This window comes from Trachurus trachurus (assembly GCF_905171665.1).
Source record: "Trachurus trachurus genome assembly, chromosome: 2".
Taxonomy (NCBI): Eukaryota; Metazoa; Chordata; class Actinopteri; order Carangiformes; family Carangidae; genus Trachurus; species Trachurus trachurus.
The window spans coordinates 8658669-8673407 of NC_139914.1; the positions used below are offsets into that span (position 1 = coordinate 8658669).

At 43.4% G+C, this 14739-nt stretch overlaps 1 protein-coding gene across 6 annotated transcripts in view; it reads left to right on the forward strand.

Annotated features, from left to right (window-relative positions):
• LOC310999363 (beta-1,3-galactosyltransferase 1-like) overlaps nt 1-14739 on the forward strand; it is a 107636-nt gene that overhangs the window by 12775 nt on the left and 80122 nt on the right. The window lies entirely within an intron of this gene.

Below are 14739 nucleotides of genomic sequence, written 5' to 3' on the forward strand. Positions count from 1 at the left end.
ACCACCATCCGTTCGCCGCTGCCCCGACAGCTCCCAACATTCATTCACGCTGACATATAAACAGCCTATGTGTAATGAAGCGGAGGGTTGGTTTGCAGGATTGCAGCTCTGACTCCCCACAGCCTTTTGCAAAAAAGCGTTTGATGTGCCGTGGCGCCTAAAGACTCCACAACAGTCCTGCAGGTTCAAAGCACGAAACGCACGCAGCTGTCCCCCGCGCATCGCAAAAATAGGACACAGACGAGTTTCACGGCAGCGAGTCGCCCAGTTTACCCCGTCACTTTGTTCAACACGGGTGATGAAAAGCTCGTCTGTTAATCCATCATGTTAGATGAAGGTGTGTCGGCTGCAGCTGCCCTCTAAATTTCCCTGATTGAAATCATCAGTCAAAGTGAGCCGTGATTCATTCTCATGTGGCCTTTCAGTCATTTGGAGCGCAGCATGGCAGGCTGTAAACTGTAGCTGGGCCCAAGCAATGCAGAAAAGCATAATAGATGTCAGCGTGCTACTGTATGCTAATTTGCACTATATATATATAGTATATGAATTGCAGCTGACATTGTGGAGCGCTGCAGGGTCGACATACAGTAGTCTGTGGGCAAATGTGGACGTTAGCATCAACCTGAGCAGTGAAGGTGGACTGGTGAACAGATGGGTTTGTATCTTCTGCAGATGTGGTGTAATGATGAATAGCATCCCTGATAAACACTGTAGTCTATTCTAAGAGACATATAATCTCATTTTCTCTCATTAGCTTGCGTTTACCATGGGCTTGAATTAAACCATCTCATCAAAAGCCCATTCCAAAACAATTAGACCCTTCCAACAGGAAGTGCTAAAAGCTAGTCTCCAGATTCAGGACTCATTCCTGCAGCTCTGTCTTCAGTATTAGTCATTCAGGTGCTTGTTCATAAAGTAAATTATAGAAAAGATATAAATGTTGACCCACTGATGACTCCCTGGAGTCACAAATGGCTCGACTTCGTCCTCTGGGGTCCACGTCTGTGCAAAACGTCATTTCAGTCCATTCAGTAGACGTGACAGGGACATATCATGGAAATATCACTTTTTAAATGCTCTTTAACATATATTTGGATGTTGTCTTGCCTTCTGGCCCCCAAAATGTGAGAATTGACAAAAAAACATCTGTAATGTGCAGGCTCCCGAGGTTGAAATCCATGTGGTTTTACGAGCTGTTCCCTCAGAATACCACCCCTACCTGGGACCGTTGGAAGGGCGGGGCAAGTGGTGGCTCATTTGCATTTAAAGGGACAGGCACTGAAACCAGCCGAGCTGTGATGTTTGATCCTTGGGGTGTTTTGTCTGTAAGACAACTGGGAACTATTTTAATTCATGGAAAAGTGGCATGTGTCTCCTTTAAGATCTGGATTACAGGCCTGGATGTTGTAGCTTGTGACTTTTTCATTCTGGTGTCTCATTACAGTCGGTGTAACCAATAGTTTTAGGGCTTGTTTACCCACTTGACCTTTAGAAAAAAGCTTCCAGGCTCCAATCATCACTTAGCTGCGAAATCTGTCATCAGACTTTTTTTTGTTGACAAATAGTGTGGAGTGAGAATCTGTGCAGTGAAGTCAACCTTCTAAAATGCGACTCACCTGTGATCTACATTTCTAATACGTCGTAATTTCGCCTCAGGCTGTGTGTTGGCTCCCAGATAGATGATTTTGTGTGTCAGTTAATAAACTCTGCAGCTTCTCAAGAACCAAGAATAGTCGCATTTTGTTTGCTTCTCCAACTCAGGGAAGTAAAACAGAAGCGAACAAGCTCGGGCTAAATTTGCATTTTTACCTGAGGGTGAGCTGAGGTCAGTAACGCTGGGTGGAGAATGGATACAAACTAGTCAGCTAATTAGAAGTTCCTGTTGGATTTACATGTAGCCTACATTTGTCTGATCAGATTGGAGTCAATAGAAGTGGCTAAGTGCTAAAGTGTGTTACAGATAAACTTGTTAGTGCAGGTGAGGCAGGAAAGAGAAGAGAGAATGTGGTGGTCGGATAGATTTAACTCATGAATATGCAGCACAGAGGAAAAAAGGCACAGATTTATATAAATATATAGCAAAACATCCAGGTGTCGACTTGAAATCGACCTGCAACACATTTATGTACATTTTCTGCAATTTGAACTGTATTACATATATTATAAATGCATATAATAATAATGTGGCTTTATTTTAGTTTGTGATCACAACATCACAGAGTTACAAATGCACCATTGGCTTGTTGTTTTGCTGTTGCTGGCTGCTTTACAGTGAGAGTGACGAGTGAGGACGGCCTCTGATCTTGTTGTTGTCGTTTCGTGGCGGCAGGTGTCTCGTCTTTCAACATGACACGAAATGGAAGAAAAATAAATAAAGAAATGTGAAAAATATTCCCTCTGTCTGTGAGCCTCGCATATATACATAAATATACCGTCCTAATTATGAGCACATCCTTTCTACTGGACTGTCGTTACTTACTTTAGTGTTTCCATGATGGCAGTGTGCTCTTTGTGTGACGTCCTGGCTGCACACAGGCCCATGATGTAGAGTTATTACTCCCCTCCATCACAGCATCTGTGGCAGTAGGCATCCCATTTCCTGTGCATTCATCACCATTTACCACGGCAATCAGCGGCTGCTGGAGACCGGCTCAGGCTGTAGGAAACGCACTACGTTGCTACGGCTGGTCCAGATTCACCCACCACCACACCACCGCCGCCACCACCCCCTCCCTCCCCTCCCTCCCCATCACTTTTATCGAGCGCTGTGATCTATTGAAGGAGAAAGCTGGAGCGGTCTTCAAATAAAAGCTATAACTCTGCGGCTGTGGAGAAGGAAATCAGGACGCAGGCATGTCCTCGCAAGACAGACACCGTCCCGCCCCCACCCTCGGCTCGGATGTGTATAGTATACGTAGACATGCGTTCCTCCACCCTCCACCCTCCACCCTCCTTCTGTTGCTGCCTTCTCACTCAAGTTTATCATCAGCTGCTCCCTGTAGATGGCTTATTGCCTTTTCCACCCTCATCTGTCCGCCTGGCTGAAAAGGCCTCCCAGGAAGAGATTAGCAATCCAATAACTTGTGGAGCATCCACCTCAGCAGCAGGTGCTCCCAGAGTGAATGCTGATGAGAGCAGCCAGGACTCTATAATAATAACAGGCCAGCCAGTATTTGCTAACAGCCAGCAGGCTCCCTCAAGCCGCGGCCTGCTGCTCTTTAACTTGCTGTAAAGTTAGAGCAGAGCAGGCGTCAGTGGCGTTTTGTACAGTATGTGTGTTTTTTTACCCCCCACGTCACTCATATGAATCAGGAATCAGAGATTTTCAAATGTACATCATGTTACAGATGTGGTTGAGATTCATTAGAACGACACTGGTCACTTCTCACTTCACTGTGATTATCAGTAATTGACCAGTGTTTAATTTTGTTTTGGACTCTTGACTCAGCACCTGAAGGTTTTGCCTTCTTCTCCATTCACAAACATCTGCAGGTCACAGTATTTACAACCACTTAACCTTGGATTACACTGTCTATGTCATCACCAGCAGCTGCACATCCTGACTTTGCTCGCTGCACATCGTCCGTCGTCATGTGACAAAACCTTCAGGTGCTGAAACTTACAGCAGTACTAAAGAACTTTCAGTTTTGGTTGAGTTTTGGCGGCGCCGGTGGCCCAAAGCGGCAGTGTTTTGCCTGAAGGAAGACTCCATTTCCCATGAGCACTAGCGCGTAGCACCGTAAACATCCTGATCTCCCGGTGCATGGAAATGAACAGAAGACGTCCAAACTAAGTTTCTGTTACCAGCGGATCATTTCACAGTAAACACACATACGCAATCCGACGCAAAGGTGCCGCATTGCTGCTCCCTCCTCGTCGTGACTTGCGAAAGTGAAAGTGAAACTTAAGTGAGAGCCGGGTTCCTACCATGCTCCTCAAAGCTGCTTAGTGCCAGTGAAGGCGATACAGACCCCCTCAGGCCATGACAGAGGTGTCATTCAACTTGTTTTAAGTCGATGTACCATCACAAAAGTTATGAAAATATTATATGAAGGTTGAAAAGTTCCTTAGTGTTGCTTTAAGATTAATCCACAGTGTGCATCTCTTTTCCCTTTTGATTTTATTGTGAAAATCCAGTATAATATTTTTATAATAACAGTATATCATCTATAACATATGAATGTGACATTAACAGTATAAGATTTCCAAGCACCGGCAAATAAAATGCAATAATAGGATTATATTTTAAGACTGCAACAACAAATAGTATAGTTATGTTATTATCTGGGTTGAGATGTTATATTGCAGATAAAACCAAACCTCCTTCTTACTCTGCTTTGTTCATTAATTAACTTCAGTTTTATGACTTGCAGTTGCACACTTTAATGCTTGTTGTTTTTTTTTTTAAACCACTCTGAGTGTCTCCTGTTTATCTTCCCTCACTCTGTGGCTCAGCACCGGTAGTTAAGTGTCACCTGCGGATTTACGGAGCTGTACTACACCTTTTACTGTGCTGTTTTGTTTGCCCCGTTATTATAAAAAGCCCATGGGTGTACGACAAAAAACACTTCTTTTGAAATTTTAAATACTGGTTAGAAGCCAGGTAATGAACTGTGAAAGGTTAATCATGTAGTCAGGGAAACTGTGCAGTCAATAAACAAGTCGAAGGCCTGTGCAGATTTTACAATCTTCATAGACAATGCAGGGTAAGTACAGTAAATAAGATGGAGACATTAATGTCAGTGGAGTGATGTTGCCTGGTATATTTCACACACACAAGAAGAAGCTAATCAGTGAGGGTTATTTATGTGCTGTGTAGAGCTGCATTTCAATGAGCAAAGGGCAAGATATGCACAATAGTGTGTCTGCAGCTCCACAGGCTGGGCGAACTCCTTCCTTTATTATCCCGTACCTGCTCCAGAGCCTCCTGCACAAACACCAACTCAGCACAAAACAAACTCAGGGAGGGGTGTGTGTGTGTGTTTTCTCTTTCAAAGGGGGGGAAAACACAAAAGGGCTTAAACACCCTATAGCGTCTCTGCAAGTCATCTCCCTCGTCTATAAATCCCCTCCGGCTCTCTGCTGCCGGGTGTGCATGCAGTGAATTTATGCGCTCTGCTTGTGTTATCTGTAGTTTGTGTTTTCTTCAATTTCATGGGGACTTGTGTTTCATGATAAAGAGCCGGTCGGAGTCTGTTCCTTAAGGCCAGCTACACGTGATAAGACACTGTAGTGTTGTTATAATATATGAATCACAGTGGTGACTAACTCTTTTTGTCGGCTCCCCACATCTGGGCTTCTTTTCATGCAGCGTTTGCAGGGGTCAACGGGGATTATTTTTAGTTTGCAAACATGAAATGTCACTCAAACCGCTGAGAGAAGACTTCCCTGTGATGTTCATCACAGCTCAGTGTCGTTGGCAAGCTGAGATCATGTTTTTCTTCTTTTTTTTCCCCCCAGATGCTGCAGACATCATTCACAGTATCTATTTTTGATAACTAACTATTTGCATTGCGAAAGAGACAATGATGAAAGGATTGTGTGTTGGATGTTCGCCGTATTCAGCGAGTGGAAAGAGCACAGACTGGTGAACAGGAGGCACAGGTGCAATAAAGGATCTTAACTAACTGAGTGAAGTACAGAGGCCCAGGAGGGACATAGCAGGTGCACAGATACTAGTCAGGAGAGTGAACCCATAGGTCCACAACAAACAAAGACAATCCTCCCCTTCACTGTTCTCCTGTAATTGCCGTTGGCCTAATCTGTCCCCACGGCTTCCTGTCTGTGGAAAAAAAATAAAGAAATAAAAATACACATAGTGCTGAGCAGTCATCTGGCACGAGAGTCGCTGCCTCGGCTTGGCGTTCTCCAGCCGGCAAGATGAGGAACAAATGAAAACTGAATCACCAGGCTGGGAGATTAATGGAGGAAAATGAAACAGGATGGATCGGATGGTGCGGAGAGGAGACGCCGGTGTTACAGGTGTCTGGAGACCAAAGACGGATGCCAGGCTTCAGATTCTGGCACCCAGAGGTTCCTCGTGTTCCAGCAAATGATAGGCCTGTGTCATAATAAAATGGGCCGCTGAAAAGCAGCGTGATGTTAATTGGGACGGGCATTCCCTCCTCCTTCATCTGCAGGACTCCTTAAGGAGAGTTTTGTCTTCTTCGGACACACGTACATCTAATTCAGCTTCATTTCACTGTGAGATTAATAGCGGAGTTGCACTGAAGAGTCGTTTTCCGAACAAAACTACCCTGAATTTCTTCCTCAGCCGAAGTTGCTCTTCCGTTCATCATTAGCGAGCGGCTTCTCCTCCGCTGACATCTTGGCCTTTTTATTTTTCCAATTGCACGATTGAATAGAGAGCTTTATCTTCACAGGATTAGTAAGAAATTGAACTTTAATGCCACGGGGATGACATTTGGTTCAGTTTTATTGACGACACACAGGTGTTCTTTTTCTCTGCTTCTTTTTCCCCGCTGCTCTAATGAATATAGATTGTGTAGCCTGAAGTTCATCCACTACAGTCCTCACTGTGTGTCGATACCATAAGCATGTTTTTAAATGTCACTCATACTGTAGATATTGGCTGTATTGAAGGATAAGAACTTAAAGAGGCTGAACAATCCGATGTGTTTGTTATGAATTCCTACAAATGACTTAAAGGTCTCATATTATATTAGGTGAGATTTTATGTTTGTTTTTTTTATTAATGAAGGTCTGAGTTCAACAGTCAACAGAGAAATACACATAACAGCCTGTGTCAGAAACTGAGCCTTAAAACCAGCTGTTTTGTAACTTTGTGATGTCACAACGAAGCTAAAATCTGATATTTGTCTATTAAGAAACCAGCCAGCCAATCGGAAGAGACGCTCAGAGCATCCTGACTTACCTGTTGTAACTAGAGCTCCAGAGAGAAGCCAAGAGTAAAATGTAAAATATAGGACTATTAAAGCAGAAGTAAGCGATCCGGTCGTTTTGGCTAATGCTGCGTTCCAGGCAGGCTTTTGAAACCGTAAATTACAGCTTCAAGTCACGACTTACGACTTTGTAGCGTTCCAGACAACCCACTCGTGTTTTTCCGACCTGTTTTACCTGTGAAAGTCACTATAACGGCCACTCGTAACTTCTGACCCGTGAACTCGTACCAGATCGAACTGGTACCACTTCACAGGTCGGAAAATCACGAGTTACGGGTTGCCTTGAACGCACCATAACGTCTTGTCAGCCGATGGAGTTAGCAGCCCCCGCCCTCGTCATGGATCTATTGGTCCTCGTCCCTACGTCACCACATTCACGCGCATCCCTTGGCTGCACACACAGCCCTTCATGCCGTTCTCTCTCCTCATTGGATAAAACTTGTAGGATACGAGAAAGTTTTCTCCTCGGCTCAGAGCAGAGCAGAGTGACTGAGAGACCCGTGTTTCGGTCCAAACACTCTATGTAAGTGATTGCTGTCGGAAGATAGAACTATTTAAGACTTATATTAACACAAAAATATCGCTTACTTCTGCTTTAATATTACTATTTAATTATATCAACCATTTACATTTGCAGTATACATAACAAACTTGTTATCAGCTGTCACAGCTTGTCATCCTTTGTTTGAAGACTCCGGATAATGAATGAATAAATGCTTACAGAAGCTTTTTTTTTTTTTTTTTTGCAGTGAGCTGTCCCTGCTCTGCGCCTCTGGATTATAGATTGGGCCTTTAACAATCAATGACAGTGTGGTTGTCAGAACAGATTAGTGGCATAAGCTCCAGTGTATGCCTTTATAATACTCTTCACACTGTAACTCTCAGAAGCAATAAGACGCGGCAGCTTAGTGCAGCTACAGCTAATGTTTGTCACCTTATTGGTTCCCATCGAAACGTCGTCGCCTTTGAGTTCATTTCCAACCCGCCGGCGTCAGAGTCAGAGTTGCGCGCTTTGAGGATTTCATTTGAGGTTATTTTTTCAAGTGACATTTTTGTGAAGAACTTGACATTTTGATCAGATTGATAAAAAAAAAGAAGATTATTTTGACAGCCGAGTTCTCAAATCAGGCCGGGGGGAGACGAGCCTCAGCAAAGGGAATACAAACAATGTTTTAACTCACCCTTGTTCTTTCAACACCAATCATCCATCCATCCTGCATGTTTTCCACGGCAGGGGGCTCACCATCTGTTGTAATCACGCCAGAGCGATGCCCTTCCATTTACATTTTCCGTGTTTATTGAGGTGTGAGGCGCTGGCATGCAGATGCCATTATTCTGCCTCTCGCTGGCTGATTTCCCAGCCCGCTCTGCTGATAGAGGTGAGCCGACGACAGCCCCCGTGCAAGACGAGCGTGGGCTTGTGGGCAACAAGTGTAACACAGTAATTATGAGGAACGGACAGCAATCAAGCCCGGACTTGGATGTTCAGGCTGCACGCCGTGTGACATCCCGCTTTCTATTTAGAGAATCGATGGGGAATGTGGCGTTTTATGTAAAAAAGCTCTGGGTGGATCGGCAGCCAGGATTTAGAGGCTGAGGTTCACAGGAAGATTTCTTTTGTTTTATTTTCCGAGTCTGACTCAGCTCTGCTCTCTTTAGTTTTAATCAAAGGATTAAAAATAAGTTGGAAGTTGTTCTTCTCCTGCCAGAGCACGCTGACGTGAACGCTCGGCGGGGAGCGGCTCTTTCATGTCGCCCCTGTGTGACCTGCTTGTTTCAATTTGCTGCTCAGTGTGAAGCTCTTTTTAATGTGGCTTTAGAAAAGTGCTTAATGCATAAAAATGATTATTGTTGTTATGAATATAATAATCTCGGTTTATTTTCTTTATACAGCTATTTTGCCATCAGTTTCATCTTTTTATCTCCATGTTCTGCTGAAGTTGAAAGTCTGCTTTCACTGTTTCACCTGCAGTATGTAGGGACTGGAATGACAGGCTTATTGATACTAGTGCTACTACCTATTGGTATCATATTAGTCCTATAATCAGTAATCCAGATTTTGAAAGGATTCATTCACAGGTGTCTAACCCATCAATATCTGGCTATAAGTTTGCCTATTTATCTGAAAAATGAGCTGTTATGTTGGGTTTGAGCTCTTGATACATATTTTTATAGTGGTTTTATGAAACATGTCCACATTGCAGTTTGGTTCTGATCCATAGTTGTATATAAAACTGCTGGTAACCAACCAGAATGGCCAGAAAAGTAAAAACCTGAGCCAGTCACTCACTGTTGCACCACCTGCAGAGATTAGTTAGGTAACGGTTGTGTAATAATGAGGTGTCACGTCATACATTGTAGTTTAGTTTAATCCTCATGAGAGGAAATGTTTAATACAGCCCTATCTGACAGGAGTTTTCACCGAGTTATGTAAATGCAGGTAGCACAACGACACGGTTTCTGGCCCTGATCTGTCGCTGGTTGTATGTAACTGTAGCTGATCATGATTTGACATCATTTGTCATGTTATTCCTGGAATCGGAGCCATGGAGGGTGAAAATATCATTACATCAGAGGTCAGACCACAGGACAGGTGTTATCAGATATACTGACAGTGCAGCCGGTGTCAGTGGTAAAGTGTGAGAGTATTGTATGAGTTTGGGAGGACTCTTGTCTAAACATGTTATTTTCCAGGTGAACTGACCACACAGGCTGGTGCTCGAGGGAGAGGGCCTGTTTTTTTTGTTTTTTTGTCTGTGTTGTATAAGAGCAGTGAAGCTCAAATCCTGTTGTGTCACAGCTTTTTGCATAACTCACACTTTGCACTCTGGTGCATTGGAAACACAAGCTTGGAAAATATTGATTTGAACCCATCTCGGTCTGCTGAGGATCCATGCAAGCATGCACGCAGGCGATTAGAGTTCAAGATCTGACACATGCCTGGGCAAAAAAATGGGCCAATCAAACCGCACATGGGCGCGTGGAATTAAATCCATCTCGGGTAATTTAATGAAATTCAAGCGTCTCGTCCTCACAATTCTCACCCCAATTAAAGATGGAAAAAACGGAGGGAGGGAATTATTAAAAGAACAGTTGGGCATAAGTGGAAATCAAAGAAAGCCCCCGTTTCCTGGCTCCCTTTTGAAAAATGGATGTCAGTGGAACTTTGTTAGCAAAGGTTAACGCGGTCATTAGGATTCAGTCGGCAGCACCTTTAATTTATTCCTGGAGTGGTGTCATTCATTTATGGATCGGTTCCATATTGAGGGTAATGGTGGTGGCCAGATTCCCACTGCTGAATTATCATTTAGGACAATGGTGTGTCTTAAGACCAGACACTTAACTCAGCGTCTTTGTCTCTGACTCACAGGACAGGTCTGGGATCAGCAGCAGCAGCAGCAGCAGCAGCATCTACTCTCTCACAGATGCACAAACTGAATCTATGCAGTAGGCCTGCAGGATATCTGATGTGCAATGACACTGTTCAGTATCACGATGGAGATATGACTTGCTATAAATGAATAAGCAAATATTCAGGTGTGCATGAATAACCATACAGTTCCTGTGTCAGTAATCGAGGTGCACTGCAGACGAGTGAGTTTGGAGCTGATGGAAACGCACCTAAACCGAGTCGAGTAGAGCTGTAACTGTGTAGTGGAAAAGGATGCAAAGTAATAGTAACTGGTAGATTATGTTGATTTATGTTGCAAGAGTGCATTTTATCACAGTATGTTTACTTGCACATGTTGGCAAAACTGCAACTATTTAAATGGGCTCTATGCACAGCTCCACTACTTCCTGAATTTCTGAAAGGCAGCTCCCAAACTGATGAATCCAGGTGTGTCTGACCTATGTGACTACTCAGACACACCTGGATTAATCAGTTGGTCCAATAATGTAAGACGGGAAATAAAGGAGCTGCCTTAAAGCAGATATCAGTGGAATGTTTTTGTTAATATAAGTCCTAAATAGTCCTATTTTCCGTCAGCAATCACTTACATGAAGTATTTCAGCCTAAACACGAGTCTCTCCGTCACTCTGCTCTGCTGTAACCCGAGGAGAAAATTTTCCTTGTGGGATACAAGTGTTATCCAATGAGGAGAGAGAACGGCATGAAGGGCTGTGTGTGCAGCCAAGGGATGCGCGTGAATGTGGTGACGTAGCACGAGGACCAATTGATGCCTGACAAGGGCGGGGGCTGCTAACTCATGGTGCGTTCAAAGAAACTCGTACTTTGTGTTTTTCCTTCCTGTGAAGTCATACCAGTTCGATCTGGTACGAGTTCACGGGTCGGAAGTTACGAGTGGCCGTTATAGGGAACTTTCACAGACAACAGGATGGTAAAAACACGAGCTACGGGTTACCTGGAACGCTACCAAGTCGTAGTTGTGACTTGAAGCTGTAACTTACGGTTTCAAAAGCCTGCCTTGAACGCAGCATTAGCCGAAACGGCCGTGAAGCTGATATCTGCTTTAAGTTCAGGAAGTAGTGGAGCTGTGCATAGAGCCCATTAAAATTGGTCTAGAAAGGCTCTTTGACCTAAATTGTCTGTTTTTCAATTTTAGATTTAAGATCGTGATAAAATCGAGATCGTTATTTTATTTTTCAAAAACCGTGATATGATATTTTTGCCATATCGCCCACCCCTATGTCAGAGCAAATACAATATATCGATTGTTGGATGTCTCTTGTTGTTGTTGTTACGTTACATTTAGGCCTTGCGGTGTAGCTGTAGGTTACAGGCATGTAAATAAAATGCACTCATCAGTGATGAAACCTAAATGTAACGTAGTCATCACATTTCAGGCAACCTTTATGATGTGTTTATCCTGCATGTAGACACGGCCATGGCGATGACCAAAGGATTAATTGTGCAGCCCGACTCTGCAGTCAGTAAAACCTTATGTCTGGAGGTTTAACACACCTGACTCTTTGACGACGCTGCTCACTCTTCATTTTCACTTTCCTCCCGCAGTAAAAAACCAAGAAACAACAACAACCACACGTCGTCGGCCCCGGCTGGTTGACGCTCAGGAAAATGCAAAGGCGTTTTTGTTGATGCCCACGTCTCTCCTACTGATTAATGGCTGGAGGTGGAGGACCCATGTTGTGGCTTTGATGAGGCAATTTGTACAGTTCTGCAAGAAAACAATGGCAGTTCATTTTATTGCAATGCGTCTCCAGGGAGACATCAGCGCGGCTGCTACTGCGTACAGTGAGGAGTTTAGCCCAACAATAAATCAAAAGATGCTGGTGTGCCAGGGAGGGGCGGCGTTACATCTCACTCTTTAATGGCCTATTTGCTGCTTGTAGCTCCATTTGGATGCAGAGTTTGAAGCCGTCGTCTTACAGTATTCAGTTATGAATACAAAGCCGGGGACTGTTAACGCTGCTGCTTTTCATGCCTCCCTCTGGGGCGTGCAGGAAGCCAGCAGTGGATCATTTAACCGTCGTGTTTCTAAACATCACATTTTCCAGATGAACAAAACAGCAGCGGCGAAGCCCGGGAGTTACGATTACAAGAGTAAAAGGCTTGATGCTCGTCAATAACAAAAACTTATCAATAAAGCACAATCATGTTCATTCCAGTAGCAATTACACCGCATGAGCCATTTGTTAGCCTGATAGACACAACCAACCAAGACACACTGTGGTTACTCCCTCTCTCTCTAATATAATAGAAACAATGGACTTCCTGTGCTGTCTTTACATTTTATAAAGTTGTAGGTGGATCAACTAGTTGTAAAAGAATCAGTTTGAATGTTCAAAGTCAGTTCTCTGAGCAAAAAATTGTAAAGAAAATCAGCTTTTTCAACCGTTTTGACTTCGGTTCAGACAAAATAAAAACATGTATTTATTAGAAAAGGCTCAATATTTAGCAGATAGTTTGGTTTCATAAGTTTTATAAGTCATCAGGGTCGTCATGAGAACAGACAATTGGTATTTGTTTTTTTTTCACAGTACAGTAAGTCGTAGCTGCCGGAGATGTAATTCCTCCAGGACTGACGAAGGCGGTGCAATAAAGCATCCCAGTCCGACATCAGGAGGCAGACACGGTAAACAATAACCACAGAATGATTAATAGCAGCTGCGGCAGCGAGTGCCAGAGCAGCAACAGGTCCACTGTGACATCACGTCAGGGGGGGAAAAACTAAACAAATGCACCAAGACTGCTGCTGCTGTGTGTGTGTGTGGAGGCATTTTGAATTTGGTACAGATCAGCAGACAACCAGGAATGTAAAATGAAAACATTGTGCTAGTTTTTATTTGCTGTTGTGTTATCAAATTTGATATAAAGAATTGTAAAACTTAAGTGCGGAATAGAAAATATTTTTTATATAGTGACATCAAGTTCCCAGAGAAGACATGACATCACATTTTGTGTTCATTTAAAAGTTACATAAAACTAAATAGAATCAAACACTGACAGTGACATTTCTGTTTCATAAATACAATTCACTGACAGTTGAATAATCAATCAATCAATGAATCAATCAATCGATAGAGTTGTTATTTCATTTGCTTATATAGCATTAATGTAATTAGGTATTTTGCTTGACTGAACCACACAGCATCAGTCAACAATCGCCAACAATATTAAATAGATTCATAGTGGAAAAAGTCTAAAATTGCCCAGTGGAGTTTGATAATCTGCTGTAATTAATTCCATTAATAAAGTGCAAAGTGGTTCTTCAAAGTTCAGTGTTTACCTGAGGGGTAAGCAGCCTCCAGTGAGCAGTGGGTTTAAACTTGAAAGGAGAAGTGATGCAGGAGGAGTGCGTTATAAAGAAACTGATGGACTGAAGCTCTTTTATTGTTGCTGGTGAGGAACAAATTTTTTTCTATATAGATATACTATATATAGATATATACAGTATAATAAGAATATCTTCTCAGGAGAGTGTAAAATATGTGTATTTTAAGTCATGTGTAACGTTGGGCGTCTCTCTGTCAGTAACATTAAGTGTTGGGATGGCAGGCAGATGCACACTGTATACGTTCCTGTCAGCCCTCATTGCAGACACAGAGGCGCAGTGTAATCTTGGAATAGCACGAGTTGAAGAGGAGCCAAACGCACAAGAGTCGATGTCACCCACATAAAAATATATGACATATAAAATTATATGGCAACCATCAATCAGTGTTACTAGTTTTTTTCTTGCCTTGGGGCTCCTACTTGAAACGGCACCGTGTGTCACGTTGACACGGAGCAAATGAAAGGCAAATTCAACATAAAGTGTTGGTGCGGTTGTTGCTCCACGAAGCCTCCAGAGCAGCTTCAGTTCGGCGCTCCTGGATATGGATCCACATGCGACCTGCAGAGGAGGAACACCTGCACTCACTTACTCAGGTGTTTCCTTTCATCCGTCACCGGTTTCGATTCTACACTTCCCGTCATTACTATCATGATCATCATTTGGTGAGTTAATGACGGGCGGTGGGAGACTTGGCGTGCTGTAGCAGCCGGCGCGATAGTGAATTAACTACAGCAGCCAGGAGTTTGGAGGTAGGGCTGTGTGTCGCTTTGGCCCACATTATGAAGATCAGTTGGCACCATCAGCGCCAGATAACCAGCGTCTGCAGCCTGATGAATATTGATTATGTAAATGCGACTCCGGAGCGGCAGTATTTCATAGCCTCGTACTGTAGGTGGTTTGATTAAAGCTTCCAGGAGTCAACAAGGTGAGGGAGCTGCTGCTGATGCTGAGTTTGCATATCTGTATGTGTTATTTCTCCAAATGCACATTGCGGTGACAGATTCAGCTGCTAATGTTTCCATGTAAAAAAAAAAGAAGAAAAAAAAGGAAGGGGGGCA